Here is an 18,877-nt window from a genome sequence, read left to right as displayed (position 1 = left end):
AACTTTCCTATATAACATACAGCAGTTTTAATTATGTTTATCATGTTGTTCATTGCATCCCTAGTACTTACTTATCTTATAATTGGAAGTTTGTACCTTTTGACTACCTTCATCCAGCTCCTTCTCCCCCAATTCCTTGCCTGTCTTACCTATGGATCTGATCTCTGTCTATGAGTTTTTTTGTTTGTTTTTGAAGTATAATTGACCTACAACACTATGTTAATTCTTGGTTAATAGCACAGTGATTGGTTATTTCTATACATTTCAAAATGATCACCAATATAAATCTAGTTGTCATCTGTCACCATAAAAGATATATAATTATTGACTATATTCCACACACTGTGCATTTCATACCTGTGACTCATTTATTTTGTAACTGAAATTTTGTATCTCTTAATCTCCCTCATGTATTTCTTTCCTCCCACCACCCCTCTCCCCTCAGGCAACCACTTGTTTATTCTCTGTATCTGTTTTCTGTATCTCTGTTTCTGTATCTCTGTATCTGTATCTCTGTTTCTGTTCAGTTATGTTCGTTCACTTGTTTTGGTTTTTAGATTCCGTATTCAAATGAAGTAATATAGCATTTGTCTTTCTCTCTCTGACTTATTTCACTTAACATAATACCCTCTAGGTCCATTCATGTTGTTGCAAATGTCAAGATTTCATTTTTTTTAAATTGTATATGGCTGAGTGATATTCCATTGTATATATGTATATACCACATCCATTTATCTGTTGAAGGGCACTTAGGTTGCTTCCATATCTTGGCTATTGCAAATGATGCTGCAATGAACATAGGGGTGCATATAACTTTTCAAATTAGTGTTTTTGTTTTCTTTGGATTAAATACCCAGAAGTGAAATTGCTGGATTGTATGGTTGTTCTATTTTTAACGTTTTGAGGAATCTCTATACTGTTCTCTCAGGCAAAGGAAACAAAAGCAAAAATAAACTAATGGGACTGCATCAAACTAAAAACTGTTCTGCAGTGAAGGAAAGTATCAACCAAACAAAAAGGCCACCTACTGAATGGGAGAAGATATTAGCAAACATTATATCTGACAAGGAGTTAATATTCAACATATTCAAAGAACCCATACAACTCAACATCAAAAAAAATTACCGAATTAAAAAATGGGTAGAGGACCTGAATAAACATTTTTCCAAAGAAGACATACAGATGACCAACAGGTGCATGAAAAGATGCTCAAAAGCACTAATCATCAGGTAAATGCACATCAAAATCACAGTGGGATATAACCTCATACTTGTCAGAATGGCTGTTATCAAAAAGCCAACAAATAACAAGTGCTGGTGAGAATGTGGAGAAAAGGGAACCCTTGTGTGCTGTTGGTAGAAATATAAATTGGTACAGGCACTATGGAAAGCAGTATGGAGATAACTCTTAAGTGGTTTTATTGTTCAGTCTGATTCTTGACTTGCTAAGGATGAAGTATAATGACTAGGATAGTGTAGTGAGGGCTGGTTTTTATAGGATCCTAATGACTTTTTTTTCTAGCAACCATATGGCAAATACTAAGTTCTAGTATTCAGTAATTTCAAACCTCAACCTTGTACTAATGGAGTCAAGGCTGGTTTTAGAGTTTCTTCTTTGGTATTAGGTTTTTCATTTCTGTTTCTATCTCAAGATGGCCTAGGAATATTGTTCAAGTGTGGGTTTCTGAGTCCATTTGCCTTCATAAGAGCCATAAGAGGCTTCCCCACAGAAGACTGGGGTACTCCAGATTGGAGGACTAACCCAGTGGTTTTTTTTAAACTTTTAATTAACTAAGCTAGGTTTTTTATTGGGGCAGAGATCAAGATTTTGAGGACCTTGAAACTTTGAGATAACTTGTGCTCTTGGTGGAATGGTAAGGGAGTTAGTTCAGGTGTTGAGAAGAATAATCTGTCATGCAAACAGAAGGCTTTGGAAGGAAACTTAGAGATGGTTTGATTCAACATCCTCCTGTTAGAGGTAAAGATATTTCTAGGCTCAGCAAGTTTGAGATATTTGTTCAAAGTCAAGGGACTTATTATTCAAGGAAACTAAGTTGATGACAGACCTAAAATTAGGCTCCAGGTATTCTGAGTCCTAGGATGGTTTTTGTACATTTAAAACTGCACTGCTGCATAAAGTCTCAGTGGCGAGCTTGTCAGAACACTCTGGTAACTGGTTTCTTGGCACCACAGTATTCAGCCACTAGAATTAGATTCGATTTCTTCTCTACCCATCTGCATTAAACTTTTCCCTATACCTTTCCCTCATGTCCCTTGGAGTTTCTACAGATAGTTAAAAACAAATTTTGAACTTAACCTGAGAGACAGACAGACAGACAGGAGGGAGACAAGCACCCATGACTGCTTAATTCTATTCTTATCATTAAAAGTTCTTTTTCAAGTATTGTTAATGGGCAAGGTAAATTTTTTTTACTCAAGATGTTAATATTATTTAGTCTTTGTTTAAACTTGGAATTCTGTAAAAAAATTCTACATATTTCATGATTCATTTTATTCAACTTCTACTGTAATTTGAGATTTAAAATTTTTCTCTATTATAAATGGTGACTGAATGATTTTGCAGAAATTATTCTTTTAAACTTCTTCCTAGATGTAAAAGAAAAAAAAACCCAAAACCAACTTATTTCACTGTGAATCTTCAGTCTTTTGGTATGATTTCCTTTATTTGTAAATAACCTCTCATTAAATGTTATTATTGCAATGTTATAGTTGAATAGTTTTATTTTAAAGGAATTTATTGTCTAGTTGGCTAGTGAGTTCTAAAATAATACTGGGAACATACATAATTCTTATTCTTCTTAAACCTCTGCTTGGTATTTTCTTGAAAATAATATTAATTTGAATTGTATGAAAAAATCAACCAATCAAGAATATTTACTTATCACTGAAGAAAATAAAACATAAATTTACTCCAACAATTTTCTATTAAGCACCGTTATTCACAACCCTGGAGTGTGTGGGGGTATGGAAAAGAAATGTAAGGCACATTATCCATTCTCAATTTTAAAAAGTGATACACACACACAGAGCAACATTTTCTGGCTTTTTCATTCAAGTAGTAGCCCCAGTAGCCCATACAATTTCTAGTCATATTGGATTTTGTACATCTGCTTTAATATACTATATTATAGTAAACTTCATGCCTTTCCTGATAATGTTCTTTCTCTCTGTCTAGAATGTTACTCCTCTCTTTGTCTCTTGATTTACCTGCTTGTTTGCCTACTTATCTGTAAAGATTCAATTGAAAGGTCACTTCTTTTATGGCAGTCCTCCCCAGTACCTCCTTCCCTTAATACACTATTAAAAATAGTTCTTTTCTCTGTGCTCCTTCTGTACTGTGTACTTGTACCTTTTCTTAGAGCTAAAGAATACTTGATTGCTCTAAAAATCATCAACAACAACAAAATAAGAGCTGTGTGTCTGTGATCATTTATGGTCTCCATTAGGTGAGTGTTAGGTAATTTCCTATATGGAAAAACATTTGCTTGTCAAAATCTATAGGGAAGGATATTAAAAAAATCATTGAAAAACTGTTCCAGAATTAAATTCTTGGAGGTATAATGTGTTCACCACACTTAAAAAAAAAAGTAGCAGTCTCATTTTTCTTGACTGTGAATTTAAGAGCAGGGACTGTGTCTCATTCATTTTTGTGTTTTCCCTGCTTAGAAATGTGTCTTGTACATCGAGGGATTCAACTATTGTTTGTTGACTGAAAGGACAAGCATCCAGGGATTGTGGTATATAATATACATTCATTCTGCTTGCTCAGTGTGTTGCATATTTTCCATTTGCCCCTCCAAATTCCTTCTCTGCCCTTACCTACCCTACTGTATACCCTGGGCCTGACTTTTAAGGCTTATGTCAATGGGCTCCTATTCCCTCTGGCTCTTGGTTGAGTTGAGTCAATGAGGAGTCCTGGGAGGAGATTGGAGGGAGAGAGGGTTTATTTTTTTTTGCTCCTTTCAAGGTGGTTTCTCCTACAGGACTCTTTGCTTTTTGGTTTTAGTAACTGCTCCTTTTCCTTATCCCTTTGGACAGCTCTTCTAAGTTACTAGGCTATCTCTTGTGGCTTCTCTATACCTCATTTATAGCTTTGTAATTTGTCCCTTCAAAAATAAATTTTCTTGAATTATCCTAATTTGAGTGTTCCATTTGTTTCCTGTTGGGACTCTAACTGATAAATCCAGCAACCATTCTTCTGCCTTTTCCTTGGATGAAAAGTCCTCTTTTCCTTTCAAAAACACCTTTCTTCCATGTGTAGCTCATGGAGCTGATCTCACCCACTGTCCCAGGGAATGGCCTATGACTCAGACTTGCCAGAGTATCCATCCCTTTAGCTTGACTTATTGGTTTATTGATGGGCTCAGGACCAAAATAATTTCTCCTCTTGCTATTTTTTCTAGCACTACCGGGAAGGAGGCACCCTCTCCTAAAATTACGTAAGCCAGGGGTATTTAAGAGCCATCTTTGCTTTCATGTGGAGGGAGAGTCTTCATAAAATGAAGCCAATGTAAAGGAGTGCTGGAAGAGGAAAAGATTTAGTCCAGTTTGAGTTGAGTCTTTGTTATTTGCAACTAAAAAATATCAGTTAGTATATGGGATCATTAATATCCACAAACAATGGTTTTGTGTTAGGAACTGGGTAAAGGAAGATGACTATATATGAGGGGTGTGTTGTGCTAATTTATGACAATAGCATCTAGAAAGCAGAGGTCACTTTGTTTCTGTATATGTCTACATATCTATTGTGGATGTAAAAATTTAAATGTTAATGATTCTAATTCTAGGGGATTATAAGAAATTTAGCTGCATAATATTAAGAAGCTCTTCTGTTTAAACAAATTTTCTAAACCTTATAGAATGAATCTTTTCTACACTTTTTCTTATATATTTTGGGTTTTCAGTAAATGTCTTATTTCCCAACCTATATTTGTAAGCCTAGTTTTTTTATTCCTTCATAAGCCAATGTTTTCCAAATAAAGATTGCTAGGTTTAACTTTAGTTTGAAGGAATCCATCAAATTGATTTCACTTGTGATCCCCCCGACCCCCCCCTCCCCCGGCCATGGGAGGACATAGCAAGAGGACAGCTATATGTAAGGCAAGAAGAGAGCTCTGACCAGGAATGTGACTATAATGGCACCTTGATCTTGGACTCCCCAGCCTCCAGAACTGTGAGAAATTAATATCTGTTGTTTAAGCCACCCAGTCCATGGTGTTTTGTTATAGCATCCTGAGCAAACTAAGACAGTTTCCATTTTGATGATTTTTGCTTTCAGTGCCATTTATTCCTTGCATACTCTATCCAATTTTTCTTGCCTTACAGTGTTACCTCCATTAGGATGTCCAATACTAGAGTCAAAGGCATTTGAAGAATTTTGTCATCTATGATTCAAATCAAAACAATTTTCTGTCGATGAAAAGTTTTCGTAATGCTTCTCAAAATTCAATAATGATAATTTTTTTGGTGGTAGAGAAGAAAAATTAACCCAGGCTAGAACTATGCCATTTTGGGTGAAGTCTCCCTGGCTCTGTAAAAACAGATTTCAATACCTTTTGGTAAGTCCAAAACCTAACAGGACTGCACAGAAAGGTGTTAGATTTTTTCTTTGAAACTTTTGTGTTTTCCAGTTTGTTTTTAAAAATTTTGTTTCCTTTGAAACAGAAGGTTTTTTTGGAGATACTTAACAAATAGCTATTTGACATAGAGTTATTTTGAGTCAGCTCCTGTACTTCTGTTAAAAGTTTTTATATGGTAATCTCCTAAATTAGCCAAGTTCCTTGTATTTAAGGTTATAGTGTCTTCTGAAACCTGTCTCTGTATTTTTCCATGTATTTGCAGAAGTTGACATATTTTATACAGATGAAATTATCTTTCAGGAGCTAAAAAGCAAAAATCAAAAGAAAATTTCATATCTGAAGGAAAGAACACTTGGAATCATCATAGAGACCTGTAGCTATCTTGGTAATACCATAATCCTATGAAATGGCAACATCTTAAATAAATATATGCTTTTAATGTCTTTATTTAGAATTGTCCCATTGTGACGTGGAATAAGCTAACATCAGAAATTTCTATAACTTTTAATAAAGATACAAATGTCTATCATGAAACTTCAACAATATTTAAACTGCAATTTGAAGCTGTTTACTCAGTACACAGCTCAAAAATATCTAACAGCTCTGGCTGAAAAATATCAACAATAGGGAAGAGGGTAAAAATTCCACTAGCTTAAATACTTCACCACTTATATAACCTGTTTTGAACCTAAATATGGAAGAAATGTCTGGGTCTTTTAAAAAATTCATAGTATTTTATTATATTTTAATAAACTTCATGTCAAAATTATCCAAACTTGGTCTTTTAATTTTCCAATATTATTTTAGGAAACTTTAGAGTCAAAATTATTTAAGAACATTATATTCTAAAAATGACCACCTCAATACCTGGAACCTTTTGCACAAAACCTAGATGTTCTTCATATCTGAGCAATTCAATCATCTGAGTAATTCACTCCTAGCAGAGGTGCTCTGGCCTGGAGGAAGTGCTATGCTCAGTCCCAGGAGGTGGTTTTCAGTGCCATTTTCCCTTCCTCACAACCAGTCTCAATCCCAAAATGGCTCTGACTTGATCCACAATGTTCTGGGCCAAGTTTTGCAAGAGTCTCTTGAGTTTGGTTTTGAACACAGTGAATTTGAGCTGACTGTAGTATATCCAAGGGAAAATACTAGAAGACCGTGTTAGGCTGGGTCTTCTGAGAAGCAGTCACCAAGAAAGAATTTGAAGTACAAGAGACATTAGTGAAAAACCTGTGAAAGATAAACAGGTGGGAACAGGAATCCACAGGGAACCTACAGATGCAGGTGTGACACCTGTGAAAAGAGATGGAGAAAGGAGGAGGGTTGGGTAAGGAGGGCCTCAGACTACAGTGAAGTTCTGAGCATGCGTTGGCCAGGCCACTGGGGACCCCAGAGCAGAGATTGTCCATCAGTGTCCCATGTTGAGCACGTATGACCCAGCTCCAGTATGCCCTCTGTGTTTGGTCATTGATAGGGTGCAGCCAGCGAGATAAGGCCTTGGTGTGGGTATGAATGCTGTGGTGGATTCTGAAGATGGAGGCTGTCAGCCAACTATATACTCCCTGTAGCAGGTTCTTACTTGAAGGAAAATCTGAGCAGCTCTCCTCCATGGCCACGACAAAGATATGGAACTTGTTTTAATGATGTAGGAAGGTTGTTTTCTTAATAGTTGGCAAAGCATTCTTTTAGGAAGGAAATATTTTGATTTGGAAAAATAATAAGCCAATTGATGTATGGAAGGATGTCTGCAGAAGCCTAAGCAATACAAACGATAGCTAAGATACTCTGAAGAGAAATTTGTTTTTTTATTATTTACTCAACAAATATTTACTGAACACTTATGATATGTCAGATATTGTAAAGATAGAACAGCAATCAAAACAGACAACAACCCCTCCCTCATGAGATTTACATTCTAGTGAGTAGAGAAAGATAGTAAACAAATAAATGAGCAAGTTATATAGATTGTCAGAAGGTATAAGTGCTATGGAGAAAAAACAAAGCAGGGAGGGTTGATGGGTAATTCAGAAGTAAAGGGTTGCTATTATAAAATATGGTGTCTGGGAAGTTTTCACTGAGCTGAAGGAGGGTGGGGGATAAGCCTTGTAGATAACTGGGAGAAGAGCATTCTAGGCAGAAGGAAAAAAGGGCTCTGAGGCAGGAGTGTTCCAGAACAGCAAGGAGGAGGCTTCTGTGGTGGGAGTTAGTAAACAAGGCTGAGAGTTACTAGGGGTGCCAGGTCATGTAGGACACATTACAAGGACTTTGACTTTTCTGCTGAGTGTGATGGGAAGCTATTGAAAGATTCTGAGCAGAGGAGTGGCACAAACTGACCCATTTTCAAAGGATCCCTCTGGCTGCTATGTTAAAAATGGACAGTAGGAAGGCAAAGTAGAAGTAGAGAGACCAGTTAGGAGGCTATTGCAATAATCCAAGTGAGAAAATGGGAGGACTTTATTTTTTTTCCTGAGATGAAAGGGGCAGAGATGAGTAGAAAGAAAAGGTACAAGGAAAGGGGCTGTATGGAGACATGACCAATGAAGGTTTCCCATTGTGGAGTGGATAAAGGACATTTTAAGAAGGTGAATGTCAAATATTACCTTTGAAATTGTTGCCATGTTTCTGTTTCTGCTTCATATTTAATAAAGCGTATTTAATCAAGCCTATTTTACTCACAAATGTATTGTAGGAGTGTGTCTCTATCTATCTATCTTTTTTATTCTAGAAAAGATCTGTGTGTTATAACTGGATTGGCATATAGAACACAGTATATTCATGGTAGCAGGAGCTTGAAATCAAACATAATCAGGAGAATGAAAACCAGGGAAATTGGCAGAATTCTTGGGGAAGGGTTTGGGTCTTGAGAGTAGATTAAGGATTTGAACAAATCTTATCTAGTTGCAAGAGGCTTGAAACTTCCAGCTGACTTCTGACTTAAGGCACGGCTAGAGATTTAAATTTTTGAGCTACCCCTTATAGAAATGATGACTAATAAAGGGACTCTTGGAGGGAAAATACCAGAGAAAAAACTGTCTGTACTTTAGTATTTATTCCAGGTAAAAGAAAGAGATGGTAGATTTAGTAAAGGCAATGAGAGACTGGAGTGATAGATGAGAAGCAATGTTACATGTTGTGGCAGCGTCTGCTGGTTTCCCACCCAAATCCACATTTCCATTTCATATTTATAGAACCCTAATTTTTATTGTACACCTAAAATACTATATTTCCTATCCTCCCTATGTACCAAGGCTCAACTCAGTTCTTCCTAGTGAGATGCAAATAGAAGTTGGATGGAAATTTTTGACAGAATGAAAAGGAGCCTTAAAATTGAGCAGATAGCTGGGATGAGCTTTTCCTCCCCTTCCTCTATTTTTATCTCCAGGAAGTTGGAAATGTTATGATGGCTGGAGCATCAGCAGTCATTTTGGACCATTAAATGCCCTTGAGGATGGACAGTAATTGCTAGGATAATGGAACAAAAAGTAGGAGGAGCCCTGAGCTTCCTATCTCCAGACTTCTTTTATGTGAAAGAAAAATAAATTATTTTTCTTATTTAGGTCACGGTTAATTTAGGTGTTCTGTCTATGCCAATATAACTGCCATACAATAATGGCAGCCACCATTTATTGAGACCTATTATATTTCAGGCATGGTGCTAAGAACTTTATTAGCTCAATTAATCATCACAGTAATCCTATGAAATAGGTGCTATTATTTCCACCGATTTAATAGATGAGGAACATGAAATTTAGAAGGGTCACATAAATTCCCCAAGATCATCTAGCTAGTGTGTAGTCTCAAATTTATTTGTTAGATTTTTTTTTAACATCTTTATTGGAGTATAATCGCTTTACAGTGGTATGTTAGTTTCTGCTTTATAACAAAGTGAATCAGCTATACATATACATATATCCCCATATCTCCTCCCTCTTGCATCTCCCTCCCACCCTTTCTATCCCACCCCTCTAGGTGGTCACAAAGCACCGTGCTGATCTCCCTGTGCTATGTGGCTGCTTCCCACTAAGCTATCTATTTTACATTTGGTAGTATATATAAGTCCATGCCGCTCTCTCACTTCATCCCAGCTTATCCTTCTCCCTCCCCATATCCTCAAGTCCATTCTCTACATCTGCTTTTTCAGATTCACTGAAATGTTTTTTCCTCTGAGAACAGAGCTTCCAGAAACTCAAAACACCTGTATTTACTGGTGACCTAAAAGGAGCACTTACCTGCTAACTTCCTGCCTGGTTTTCAAGTAGCTTGGCAGAGATTTCCTGCTGTTACTAGGCGCTATAAAAAACTTAATTATTCTGAATAGCTAGGTCTATTTCAACAGGAACTGCCTCACTTTTAAAATCTATCTTTTGAAATGTTCTAATAACTATTAAGAGACCATTAGCAAAATTGTAAGGAAAATAAGAAGGTAAGACTTGACTAGTAAAGCCATTATCCCAATCATCCTTACTGAAGACACAGCACACATTAGCTTCTGTGGACGTTTTTGTTTTATGATTAATCTAGATTACAGAGATGAAAGAGCTTCAAATCTTTTTTACTTATGCATGTGATTGGGAGTGGAGTATGAAAGAGTAGGTATGAATGGAAAGTATCGTTTAAATATTTTATTCAAAATTACATGAACACTTATTGTTATTGAATGCCTATTAGGTGCCAGATGCCAAATGAGGTACTTTACTTGTCTCATTTAATGTCATCCTTGCACCAGTCCCTGTGAGGGAGAGCACAGTTTGTAAATATGATGATGTTCAGAGACACTGAGTGAATTGCCCAAGGTCACACAGTAGGAATTTATATATAGATCTGTCTGTCTCCAAAGTGCATGCTCTTTCAGTTTATTACTCTATGACAAAAAACCTTCAGTACTATGAGATATTTTAAACAGAGGTCTGTTTTATAGAACTTCAGTGATAATGAAAACTCAAGCACCACTTGTAAACAACTCTAAATCACTGCTTATGGTCTGGTTTGAAGTTTCCAGATCCCACGTCCTTCTCTTTCCTGCTTCTACCCTTTGACCATTTCATATATGCTAGAAGAAAGAATGCAGTTTATTAATTTTGTTCATTATTAACTGCCTTGGTATAAGTTTTGATGAAGAAGGAAATGGAAATTACTGATTAGAATGAACTTTGTTTATTACTTTTCAATTTCATTTAATGGTACATTACCATTCTTCATTCCCATGATTTCTTAAATTGACTTTAGTTTTTTTAAAACAATCTCTAAATTGCTCTCATTTAGCAAGTGAATGCAGTATTGTTTTTACAAATGAGAAAACTAACTTATATTTGCTTATTATGGTTTATAATTACCCTAATGGTCACATAAAGAAATAAAGTAAATTCTTAAAGCATCCAGCTTCATTTGTTACTTTGAAGAGGGCCAGCAGCCGCAAAATATCAATAGTAGCATGGTTCTGGGAGAGCTTAGTGCAGTAGGGTTTCAACTGAATCGCATATTGGTTCGCTTGATGGATAACCTAACTATGTATACAGTTGATGCTTAAAATCCTTACTAGTAGCCGTAAGGTTTTATCACCATTAGTAGTTACTAACATCATGAATCTACTTTAAAGTTTCTGCTTAAAGGAAATTTATCATTTGCTAAATTTTACATGAAGGTTATTGACTATTTTGGTAGCTATAACTTATATACCCTTATATATAAAATGTATAACCTCTGCGGAAATTTTGAAAAACAAATCAATATTGTTATGTAATTTCTGTTTTGTATATCTATCTGACTAATGGGGTCTGGAGAAAGTAATAATCAAATGCTTGTGTTTTTCTCTCTTTACATTTGAGTAATAAGGTATTTTTCAGTTTCCTTTATGGGTTGTATATTGACTATGTTATTACTATTAAGAAATTATGCAACACATTGATTATCCAATGTGTGTAGAACATTTGTGTCTTTGGAAACATAAGGGAAAGGGGAAAATATCTAAATATTTACAAGTTGTTTGACAAGATTAAATAATCCCATTATCACTAACCTGTTGCTGACAGTATTTGTGGGTAAATGTGTAGGAAAAAGAGAGTTTACCTGTAGACTCAGACCACTGGGCTTGTCTGTTTTCACCCAATTCAAAGCTTTCCTAGAGTTGGGGGATAAGCAGGGATCATGTACTTCCATTGCGAAAAGGAAAATTTGTTTGAGGGTATAATTTTGCCTGAATTTTCATTGTGGTAGGAAGGATTACTTGCCTGGCCTCCTATACAAGTTTAGGGGACATTTGCAGCCCCTGTTCTAGGATTAGATTGCAATAAATTTTGGGGCCGGGGGTGGCTCATCAAGATGCTTTTCCCTGTAATCCCAGGTTTGAGAATGATGATCCCAGGGAATAAGATGGAATAGTTTGCATTAGAAACTTTTCTCATCCCTTCTCCCTAGAATTTGGAATTGGACACTGTCAGGGTAGCCTCAGGTAGTGTCCAATGGCAAGGACAGGAAATTGAGCTGAAGAAATGAAATGGCCTTGAGTCAGACCTGACACAAAGGACTAAAGATGTGTGAAGGAGGACTGGTTTGCATATAATGTGTTTGTGACCATAACCAGTTACTCAAGCACGGTGGTTCTCAAACTTTGGCATGCATCAGAAACTCCTGAAGGGATTGGTAAACACAGATGTTTTGAGCCCCCATGACTAGAGTTCCTGATTCAATAGGTTTAGGATGATGTCTGAGAATTTTCATTATCAATGAGTTCCTGGGTGATTCTGCTGCTGCTGGTTCACAGACTGCACTTTGAAAATCATTGCCCCCAGCATACAGACAAGCTTTGTGTAAGGGGGTTCCTGTGAATCCAGAGTGCTGTGACTATGATGCTAACATGTGAGACGTTATGGGGCTTTGGCAGGAATTCAGTCCAGAAAAGGCATCTGTGGAGCAGTGGGCGGCTTCTTTTGGGTGGGGCCTAATATATCTTTTGTAGCTGTGCTATACCTTTTAATCTCACTCACCTCTCCTGGAGGAGAAGGGATAGGGAGATTTTGCTGAGCACATGATATCGGAGCTGGGTCTTGAATAAGTTCTTCGGGAAGAAACTGTTTCTAGCAGAGGTGCAGCTTGCATAAAGGCAGAAAACAGCATGATAGTGTGGTGATGTGTGTGTGTATGTGCACACGTGTGTGCCTAAGGAGTGAGAGATGGAGCTGGAAAGGTAGGCAGGGAATGGCATAAGACAGTTTTTTTTATACGTACAGAGCAACTTAGACATTGATTGAAGAGTATGGTTTCAGACAGTGCTCCAAGAGCCCTTTCAGGCTCGTGGTGATGGAAGTGAATGGGGTGTTGGGACTCTCATACTCATTTCAGCCAGGGTTTATTTACATACTTTATAAATTTGGGTTTTTCCTAGTCTCTGTATTAAATAAAGCATTCTACAGTTCTCATAGTCACCCTTGGTGGTTATGTCTTTCTTGCCATTTCTGGTATAATCTTTACATTTTCAGCATGTCACCTTTAAAACCATATGCCATTGTCTTAGCTAATCTATGAATTGCTTGGACCATCATTTTTTTGTTGTTCTACTTCACTCTCTTCTCATGAAGACAATATGTGATTGAATAATCAGAATTATATCTTGTGGCGGCTCTAGTCCCTTTAACCTCTATTTTCCCTTTTAGGATTACATGCCATAGAATCATGAATTTTCTGCTTCAAATTCTTGTCTTGCTACAGTCTAGACTTATATCAAGCCATCTGGCTCAACCTTTACCTTGCTGGTTATTGTAAGCCTCCTAGTGACAGGGCACCTGAATCCTAATATTCTTAGCACTTTTGTTTCACTAACCAATTCTTTTTTGGTCTTAAGTCCCTAGGTGTTTCATTGATCTTCTCAGTGCCCAAATTGTGAAGACCTGTCATATGTTTTGTTTGTACTAAATGAGAGACAAGAACTAATTGAGGTCCTCATCATGACTGTACCTATTTTGTGACCTGTCTCAGTAGCACATTCTAGAATTGGCTTAAGAATGTTACAATATCATCATAATACTTTTTATTTCTTTCTTCCCACAAATTTCTACCAAAATGTTTATCTTCATTAATTTACTTCTACTGCACTTACCTTCTACCAATCTAGTGAGTCATTTTATTAAAATAGAGTAACTCAGAAAAAAAGAAAGAAAAAATAAAATAGGGTAACTCCTCTTATTATTATTTGTTTTACATCTTTATTGGAGTATAATTGCTTTACAATGTTGTGTTAGTTTCTGCTGTATAACAAAGTGAATCAGCTATATGTATACATATATCCCCATATCCCCTCCCTCTTGCATCTCCCTCCCACCCTCCCTATCCCACCCCTCCAGGCGGTCACAAAGCACCGAGCTGATCTCCCTGTGCAATGTAGCTGCTTCCCACTAGCTATTTTAACGTTTGGTAGTGTATATATGTCAATGCTACTCTCTCACTTCGTCCCAGCTTCCCCTTCCCCCCTTCCCATGTCCTCAACTCCTCTTATTATTACACCTGAAATATATAGGCTTATACTAGCAATTATCAATAATACCTATATGATCATGGTTATTGTCCTATATTATACATTTAAGCTTGATGTTCATTTCAATTCAATCTTGTTGGTTTTCGGGGCTCTGCACATAGCTACATAACAATGTTAATACCAGTGACTGTTAAGTAGCATTTCTAATTTTTAAAATTGTTTTCTCATGGTAATTGTTGGACATCTGCTCTCCAGTTAGATTTTCAAGCAGGCTGATGGGAGAGACTTGTTGGAAAGATAGAACTTTCGGCATTTCTCAATAACACTTAGAAATGATTTTCTAGTCTGTGTTCAGTGGTAACCATTCTTGATGTATAAGCCCAGTTAAGAGACCTCTTTTAAGAAGAGTGGCAGAAAATATGAGGAAGAAAAACCGGGAAAGTGTGCTAACCTTGCACCCAGTTGGGGATTTTGCAAGCTTTGCACACAATAGAACTTGACTAATCTTTCCCCTTAGAGATCACCGTTTGAGGACACTATTAGACTGAGACACACAATTGTATTTTTCCATTGTAAAACAAAACAAAGATCATAAAAGAATGAAATGTGGTATTATTGGATTATTTCTGGATAAAGGTATGCAATTTGCTTTTGCTATGATAAGTAGATTCTATTAGAATTGTTATGTAGCTACAGATGGCCACTAATTGTTATTTAATTTATACAGAGCTTGGAAACCCAATTTATTTAAGCAAGTGAAATGATGTGAATATTTGTGATAAATCATTAATTCAATATTTTAATTTATACTTTTGAAGATCATGACAAGCTTACCTTTAGAAGTCTGTGTTATCTCAATTTATATTTTTCTTCTCTGTGAATCTACTTTCTACCTTGCTGTGATGCCTCTAATGTTAGTGCTCACATGGACAAAATGTTTACTTTCATTTTTTTCAGTGTTACTGATTTTGTTTTACACAGTGATTTTGATCTTTTGCTTATCACTCTGAGAATATTGGTTCATTCCCAGTGCTATTTGGGGAACTGAATGAAGAAGAGAGTTTATAACCCTACAAAGTCTTGTGCCAAAATATTTATTGGTTAAGTGGTTTCCCTGACCATTGCTGTCCATGCTGTAATAGTGCTTTTCTTAATCCAATATTTTTTCCTTGTTAGCTATGGTCACAGACTTGAGATATTGAATGAGATATTGACTTGCTTATTTTGGAGGATAAGAGAATTATTGGAGATGGAATTGAAACATGGTTACTTTAGCTGTGGAATTTATAGTGTGTATTTCCACTGGATTATAGTTAGGTCAAGGGGTGATCTGTTATAAAAACTGTTTAGGATTAGAAGTAGTTCTACCCAGAAGTAAGTGTTAATGGATTTTTTGGGGTAGTGTTATATAGAACCCAGAATTTGGGTACTTGGAGCTTCAAAAAGAGGAGGAAAAAATACAGGCAAAAACAAGGCTAAAAGACTATTGTGCATACCAGAAATCCATGTAAATTTAGGTTAGAACAAACTTACAGAATAAAATGCTCTTTAAAAAATAGTTATAAGACAAATGGCATTTTCTCAAATCCCTTGCTTTTGGATATTTCAGTCTAATAAAGCTACATTGAAACTTCTGATAAAGATTCAGTTTGCATGGCCAAGAATATAAGCACTCTTCAGGCTAGCATAGGAAAGGGCTTCCATCTACTTCCCAGGTTTTGTTTGTTTCTTAAATCTTATTCCAGTGACCTTTCTGAACACTAAAATTTCTCTAGTTCAGCCGTCTTATGGTTTCTTAAGTTTTAAAAGCACCTGCTTCATCCACTAAGGAGAATGGATGGAAACCTTCGATAGGAGGTGAGCCCTGTAGTGTTTTTCATCAAGTAAAATTATGACAAAGCCTTCTGATGGGACTAAAGAGAAATACGTGAATAAAAAGACAACCGCTGCTTGAGCTTTTCCTGAAGATGGCACTAGTGTTACTTAGATAAAGAACATTTTTATGCTCAGCAGCTGTTAGTTCATTGTGCACAGTGAAAAGGTTTATATGTACTGGGAAACTAAGTAGATGTCTTACAGTAAGTAGTCACTTATCTGTGCATGATTGAACCCCAGCATGGTTCAACCAGTCCTTTGGGAGATCTGCTTTTCAATTAATGCATTCACATGGACAGTAAAATCTGATGGAATACTCTTTTTGACCAGGGAAGAGGACTACTACCAAAATCATATTACAAAGCTCCAGGCCCATTCTCCCAGTTGCAAAGTATAAAAACCTAGTAGATTTATTCTGATAATCTTAAAGCTTCATTCAACAAAGACTTATTGAACACTTGTTTGAGGTAATGCATTGTGCCAGATTGTTTTGGAGGGTTCAGGATTAAAAGCCAAAACAAACATGATCTCCATCTTCTCACATTTCTCAAAACATATGCAAAGGGGCTTCCCTGGTGGCGCAGTGGTTGGGGGTCCGCCTACTGATGCAGGGGACACGGGTTCGTGCCCCGGTCCGGGAGGATCCCACGTGCCACGGAGCAGCAGTGAGAGGCTCGCGTACCGAAAAAAAAAAACAAAAAAAAGCCATATGCATAAATCACAAGATACAAGTGTCTTAGTCCATTCATGCTGTTGTAACAAAATATCAGTGACTGGGTAGTTTATAAGCAACAGAAATTTATTTCTCAGAGTTCTGGAGGCTGGAAGTCTGTGATCAGGGTGCCAATATGGTTGAATGAGGGCTCTCTTCTAGGTCACAGACATCTCATTGTGTCCTCTCATGGTGGAAGGGGCTAGAAATCTCTCTGGAGCCTCTTTTATAAGGCACTAATCCTACTCATGAAGGTTCCACTCTTATGATTTAAGCACCTCCCAAAAGCCCACCTCCTAATACCATCTTCTTTAGGGGTTAGGATTTCAATATATGAACTTGGGGGGGATGCAAACATTCAGACCTTAGCATAAAATTAGTTTCATAAGTCATAGAAAAATTACTAGTAAGAAGTTATTGGAGTAAAGGAGGAATGTTGAGGTGGGTTTGAGATGGACTGTGAAAGGAGGGCCTGCCTTCAGCTCAATATGAAGTGAGGAAGAGACAAAATAGAATTTTCAATAAGGGAACTGGATGAGGGAAGCAGTGTGTAGAGAATGGTGTTCTTTTTGCGTTTAATGATTCATTCAGGGACTGATATAGTCTATGCTCTCTGTTAGGTGCTCTAAAACATGACTGTATACTACTCTTATCTTAGTTCAGGTTTCTATAACAGGTATACTATAGACTGAGTGGCTTGAACAACAAACATTGATTTCTCACAGTTCTGGAGGCTGGGAAGTCCAAGATCAAGGTGTCAGCAGATCCACTGTCTGGTGAGGACCTGTTTCCTGGTTAGCAGATGGCCACCTTCTCATTTTATCCTCACGTGATGGAGAGCAGAGAGAGAGGAAGTAAGGTCTCTCATGTCTTTTCTTATAAGGACACTAATTCCATTCATGAGGGCTCTCCCTTATGACCTAATTACCTCCCAAAAGCCCCAACTTGAAATACATCATATTGGGGATTAGGCTTCAATATATGAATTTTGTGGGGGGGGCACAAGCATTCAGCCCATCACAATTTTCTAACTATGTGCTCTTGGGATATTTAACCCCTTTGTGCCTTTCTTTCCTCATCACTAAAATGAAGGTGATAAGAGTACTTACCTCAAAGGGTTTCTGAGGGGACTAAATGAGCTAGCACATGCATAGTACCTGGCCATAGTAATAAATATTACTGTAATTATAAAAATAAATGTTAGATGTTATTATGAATATTTGTATTTTATGCCAATAATTCTATTAGAGAATTCTGATTCTTTTGAGAAACTAAGAATTAAGTATCCTTACAATTTTACATATAAGAAAATTTAGGCTTAGGAAAATTAACTTGCTAAAGAGATACAGGCTACATTTTTTTAATTGAAATATAATTGACAGTTAAAAATATGTTTAAGGTATACAATTTGATGATTTAATATACATTGTTAAATAATCACTATAATCAAGCTAATTAACATGTCCATTGATACAGGCTACATTTGAACCAAGGCCAAATCTATCCTGTTTTCTGCTTCATCATTCAATTCTTAATAATTATGTTGTATGTAATCAGTCTGTGTGGTGAATGGATAGCAAGGAGCTATAGTTGGATTTAAAGATAATAGGGGCCCAGAGTGGAGGGCTTCTAATGCTTGGCCAAGAGTTTAAACTTTGCTATGCAATGGGAAATAATTATGGACTCTCATGGGCATTGCCTGTTTCCCTTGGCAAAGAATGAAAGATAACTAGCATCTGCAAAGGTCAGTTATCAGGTGTGGTTGAAGGCTAATTCAAGAAAAAATTATTCAAATATTAAATGTCTGTCAACCACTCCTTTATAGATTGGTGTCCTGGTCTGGAGGAATGTTCTTAAAGTACCATACTGGGCTATGCAGGGACACAGGCAAGAGATCTGAACATGGGACAATAGTTAACTTTTAGATAAAGGTTAAAGAAGAGGATTAATTCAAGTGGTTAGGGGAGAATAAAGAGATAGTTTGAGTGTCATGGATCGAAATAATGGGAAAGTTTCAGGAAAGAACAAAGCTTTGACTGCTGTAGAGTGGTTGAGCAAGACAGTTGCTGAGAAGAAGTGATTGGACTTCCTGGCTAGATGGACATCTGTGACAGTTCAGAGAACAGATCAGTCAAATGTTGGGGTTTCAAAGTGAGAGGTGAAGTAAAGAGAGAGTGAGAAAAATAAGTGGGGACAAATATAGATTAGTCTGATAAGAACAAAG

Source organism: Tursiops truncatus, chromosome 2 (genome assembly GCF_011762595.2).
Source record: "Tursiops truncatus isolate mTurTru1 chromosome 2, mTurTru1.mat.Y, whole genome shotgun sequence".
NCBI lineage: Eukaryota > Metazoa > Chordata > Mammalia > Artiodactyla > Delphinidae > Tursiops > Tursiops truncatus.
Note: the sequence above shows the minus strand (reverse complement) of the source record.